At 44.3% G+C, this 5,517-nt stretch overlaps 1 protein-coding gene across 2 annotated transcripts in view; it reads left to right on the top strand.

The window, feature by feature from the left end:
* The first annotated feature begins 4,580 nt into the window (after nt 1–4,580).
* ATP13A4 (ATPase 13A4) overlaps nt 4,581–5,517 on the top strand; it is a 127,751-nt gene continuing 126,814 nt past the window's right edge. Inside the window, exon 1 of one of the 2 annotated variants that reach the window (XM_070582545.1) lies at nt 4,581–4,750. The gene's annotated coding sequence lies outside the window, so the exon portion shown is untranslated. The remainder of the gene's footprint in view (nt 4,751–5,517) is intronic. The other variant, XM_070582546.1, reaches the window with a different exon arrangement.

Below are 5,517 nucleotides of genomic sequence, written 5' to 3'. Positions count from 1 at the left end.
AACATAAGCATGTCATCAAATATTTTAGTAGTAATTGAAAATATTGTAAACCACACACTAAGCTTTGTGAATGACATCTGGGATAAGAGATGGAGTCTTGGCCACAGGGCTAGAAGAAATTAGCAATAGGCCTCCCAAAGAGCAGGTTAAAGGGAAGAGAAATGTCATGGAAAGTGATGGTGAAGCAAATGTTACCATTGGATCTAATGGAAGTGTGACCAGGGCTCCTGCTGGGATTGTGCATGTGTGTACATGTATGGGTGTGCATGCATGCATGTGTATATGTGTGTGTGACATTGTGGGGATAGAGGGAAAGGGATGCAAGGCTCTTATGATGCCTGACGTCTTCCTGTGGCTGAGAGGGCCCAGCAGATCAGGTTTGGGGCTGCACACCCAGGAGCGTCACAGACCATTGAGGGCAGAATACAAGTGGAGTGGGGTCACTAGTGCTTTGGGGAAGGAGGCAGGCCAGTGGCTGTCCGGATACTTGGAATGTTCAGTTATGGAGAAGACATAAGCTAGAAACCATCTGTTCTATCACAGGGGTTAAAAAGATCAAAGCGAAGAAAAGCCTGGAGATCCAAAATTAAGGGTGATCACTGAGGTAGTAAATTTCAATGTTGAAACTGGAATTTAGGGCAATAGCAAAAGGAGCAGATTAGGAGAAGAAAGGCAGGCGCATTGCCTGCAGGGAATCATGGTCTAAAATGTGTCTGTGTTACCTGCTGGAGAAGAAAGCTCTTCCACTCGCTCCTTTCAGCAACTGCACAGGTTTGTGCATTGAGGACTCAGGCATTCTGTTCCATATTGCTTTCACCTGCATTCCCTCATATGCTGCTCACCGGAGTCTCATAACCTGCCCTTCATGGAACACTTAACTCTGTGCTGAGCAGTAGTAAGCACTTCATAATATTACAAGGATGGGGCAAATAATATTGGTTTCATCATGCAGATAAGGACGTTGAGTCTCAGAGCAGTGAAGTGACTTGTTCAAGATCACACAGCCGAAGAACAAGAGACAGGCAGTGAATGTGTTTCCCACTTCCTATTCCAAAATACTTGACCATTTAATAGTGTTTAGTATGCTAGCTCCTGGCTGCCAGATGCCAGCAAAGTATGCCAGCTGGGGAAGGTGCCCTGTGCAGGGCCACTGAGAGAGGGGAGGAGAGGAAGACTGGGACACTCATGGATAGAGTGGGACTTCTGGATGGGAATCGGACCAGGCAATCTCTAAAGCTCCTTCCAATGCCAAGATGATCTGGCTCTGAATTTCTCCCACTGAAAAAGCTGAGGTTGCCAGCATTCGACAGTGAGGCTGGCAGAGGGTGGCTGTGATTCTCTCTTTCCAGGGCTCTCTGATGGCCTATCAAAGTCCCCTGGACACTCCCAGACCCCAAAACTGCCCTCCTATGCCTGCTACCCTTATTTGAAACTACCTCTTCCAATGTTAAGAACTTCATAGAAGACAGAGCACCCAACAGTAACAGCAAATGTTTGCCACACATTGACTCTGTGCTGAGCCCTTTCAATGCATCATCTCACCCAGGCCTCCTTTGACTAAATACACATATACATTGCATCACGCACACGTAAATACATTTTATGCTTTTATGAAAATGGGACTATATTCTACATAGTGTTCTGTAGCTTAAGTACTTTGCAGTTTATGTATCATGGACAACTTGCCACGATGATAAATCTACCTTATTCATTGATCTTCCTTTTTAAAAAAAGTAGTAGAAGCACAGCATAACCCATACTTGCTAAAAATGTAGATTCTGTGTTTCTCCTCCCAGGATTCTGATTTGGAAGGCCTGGGTTGGGGCCAGGGCATGTGGAGTCTAGGAAAGCTCCCCAAGTGACTGCCAGGCATCACTGGTAACGACCTTCTGCTGTTCTAGGCTGGCTCCTGCAGGTGAATGAGAGACGGAAAAACAGAGCAACAATGAAGCACACAACCAGCCAATAACAAGGGCCCTGGTGCCAGCGAAAGACTGAGAGGAAGGGGAGAAGAGGGCTCAGTTCCCAGAGCGAGGAGATGTACAGTAATATTCCTGTGGCAGACATAGGAAGAAAGCAGTGTGTTTTCATAGGGACTTGCAAAGGCAGGGAACACCAAGACAGTGACAGCCCCGCAAGGCCTCTATGAGAACAGAGATCAGACTAGAAGCTGGGGGACTTATCTGAAAGTTGTATTTGCTTGGCAAACAGTTTTTACCTAGATTGTTAGTTTGAGGTGCTGTGGCAGGGTTCTTAGAGGATTTGGGAAGAGCTCAAGAACCTCAGAGAGCCCTCTTTGATGCCAAGGTGCCTGGGGGAGAGTCTGAGTACCAGGAGTGCATTAGTTCCACTTTACATTCTTTTTTCCATCAGGAGATAACATTTCCCATCACCCATTTGCTTAGGGCTTTGAAAGACTTGTGCAATATGAACAAATAAAATCTCTGAACTTCATTAGTCATTAATTTCAATCTCTTCTCCTTCCTCAGATATCCCTGATGGATCCACCTGAGAATCTCCTCCCTCCTGGGCAGGGTCTTGCTTGCTGGTGACAGTGGTGACTGGCATAAATCATCCCAAAGTGGATGGGAAAACAGAGAGGCCCCATAGCTTCTCCATCTCCAGCAAGGACCTGTTCTTGATTCTCACCGGGGGTTCAACCCTGTTCCTGGGTCATCCCAGACCCATGTTGTGGGTCCTGAATCCAGCCTAGTTTCGCTCTCCACTGCTCAGCACTGAGTTACAGTCCCTGCAAGTATTACCAGAGTCAGCGCCCTCATTCTGCTAATCGGGCTCCTGCCTCATTCCGAAGCCTTCGGTCCCTGTGGATATCCTGTTCCCAAGTTCCTGTGTGGCAGCCTGCCTTGACCCCCAGATCCTTCCTAGGAGTAAGGACTAGACTTTCCCTTGCCAGGCTCCCATGGGGAAATGGAACACTGCTCTAGGCCCAAAGCTCTGGTTGGGCTTGGCCACTAGAGGACAGACTCCTGGAGCCAGTTTCCTATCAAGATTTTAAAATATCACCTGCCCCATGTTCCTCATCACTGGACTCGAACTGCTTATTGGAAATGTATCCACTTCTGTCTAATGGGATCCCTCCCTTCTCCCTTCACCAACTGCTCTCCTGAGAGCAGACCGCCATGAGCTTCAATTGCCTGCTAGATTGACCTTTCTTTATTAGCAGCTGCAATTTCTTCAGTTCCCGGAGCGCAGACTCTTATGCCAGCAGGTGTGTCAAATGCCACGTCCCACGCCCTCTTGATCCTGCTTAGGTGGATATGCCTGGCAATTCTATGACGTGGCCATGGCTTTACACAATTGCCAAGTTCTGGAAACGTTCTATCTAAATCAAACTTTCCAAATGCAATTGTCTTTTAAATATTCCACAGAGAATGTTTCAAAGAATACTATTCTGATTCCTTTACAAAAGGTGGGTGGCCTTGTGATGCTATGTGAAGTACATTATAGAAAACTGGAGTCTTTGATTTGAGTCCCACTTCTCATGTGACCTTGGACAAATTATTATATAGTCTTCCTCGAACTTTTTCTTCACCTGACAAACAATGAAGGTAATTTAGTAATTTCTGAAGGTCTAGTTGTAACACTCCATGATACTTAATAGTTACACCTGAACGTGTATTATTTTGTCAATGGAAAATTGCCAGTTAAAAGTTCTCAGCATTAAGTACACTGGTATAAAGTTTCTCCCTGGGGATTTACTCTTTTGGCTTTTGTTTTTATCGACTGTCCTTCCTGACCTGGAATTGTCAGGATAGTTGCCAACTAAGGCAATCTTCACAGAAGGGGAGCTGCCTTACCTCCAGAGAGCAGCTTGTTATCTTTTATTTTTGGAAATAACAGAAAGCAAGAAGGGGCTCTTCTGAATGTGAACTGACGGGCCACCTCACGCCACCTTGAGAAAGATCAGAACCCGGTGCCAGGCGGAGATAGGTGAGAGCAATGCCTCTGAGAAATCAAGCTGGCCATTAGCCTCCTCTTTTCTTCTGTAATTAATGAGAAGGCCCTGTATCTTTGTATTAAACCCTTTAATCTAAGAGTTTCTAAGTGTTTTACAAACATTAATTAATTCAATTAAACTTCATGTCACCACCTTGAGGCAGGTAATTCCTCTTTGGGACATCACATCTTGCTTGCTCCAGTATGGTCCACAGATTAGGCATTAGTGCAGATTGAGGTAATTGATAGTAATAGTGAAACCTTGAGTTTAGATGAAGCTCTGTGACTAAAGACCTCAAGCACTTTACAAATATCAGATCTGGGTAATGAGGACTGAAGAGGAATCTTGAGGCGACTCACTGTCAATGATAACAAGGCAGAAATATTGCACTTCTTTCAGGTTCCATGCCACGCTGAAGACACATGACCTTGAGCAGTTCTTTGTGACCCCTTTGTGACTCAGTTCCTACAGCTCTCAAGTGGGGGCAATAATATTACTCACCTCCATACTTCACAAAGATGTTGCAAAGAATAATGTTTGTAATCTGCTCTGGAGTTCTCAGATGAAAGATGCGAATTAATATATGATGAAACATCACTACCCACTTATCTTCACATCATCTAAATGGGTTAAGCAAGTGAAGGATCAGCATCCCCGCAGTCTTGGCAGAAACTGTCATTATTTCCATTTGATGTGTGTTATACATACCCGAAGAGGTTGAGAACTGATCGGAGCAGCAGACGTGCTTCTGGGATAAATGAAAGCAAGCTGAGATATCAGATCGGCAAAGAGGTAGCTGATTTATTTATTTTCTTCTTCTTCTTTTTTTTCCTTTTCCATTCCTATTTGAGACATGGTATTTAAGAGGGAATGAGTGCAAGGAGAGAATCAGGGTATGGCTGAATCAACCTTTCCTCTTGGACATTCCTCTCAATTCTAAGGTATCAATATATGTGTATAATTTGTAGTCTCTGAATGAGCTCGTGTACAAATCCTCCTCTGGGTCTTTGCTTGCAGTCTCCTTTGCCAACAATCTTTTCCCTCTCCGTCTCCATTTATCTAGGCCAGCATAGAACTCCCCACCTCCACGAAACCTTCCTGGTCTAACTCCCTACCTGAACTTTTGTAATTAGCACATGTGTTAGAACTTATACTTTGGTGTTGGTCTTGCTTCCTAACAGACTTAACTCTACCAGGGCATATTTTATTTGCCCCTTTTCTTCATCTGGTACATGTCTTTGGGTACTGAACTTAATCAAATAAGTGCAAAGTAAATAAATGAATGGAATCTGTCAGCAAAATGTCAAGATTCTAATTCAGACCACACCAAAGCCACATCTGCTATTCTCACCACGCCATATGTGACCCTGTGAGGCAGATGTAGTGCAGAATAAAAATATTAAACAGGCAAAATTAAGGAAAACACAGACTAAATTAAAGAATAAACTTTCAACTCCTTTGGGTAAACACCAAGGGGCACAATTGCTGGATCATGTGGTAAGGTGTTTAATTTTGTAAGAAACTGCCAAACTGTCTTCCAAAGTGGCTGTATTGTTTTT

This window comes from Equus przewalskii, chromosome 18, assembly GCF_037783145.1.
Source record: "Equus przewalskii isolate Varuska chromosome 18, EquPr2, whole genome shotgun sequence".
Lineage (NCBI taxonomy): Eukaryota > Metazoa > Chordata > Mammalia > Perissodactyla > Equidae > Equus > Equus przewalskii.
The sequence above is the reverse complement of the archived record's forward strand: the minus strand, read 5'-3'. Positions and strand labels throughout refer to the sequence as shown.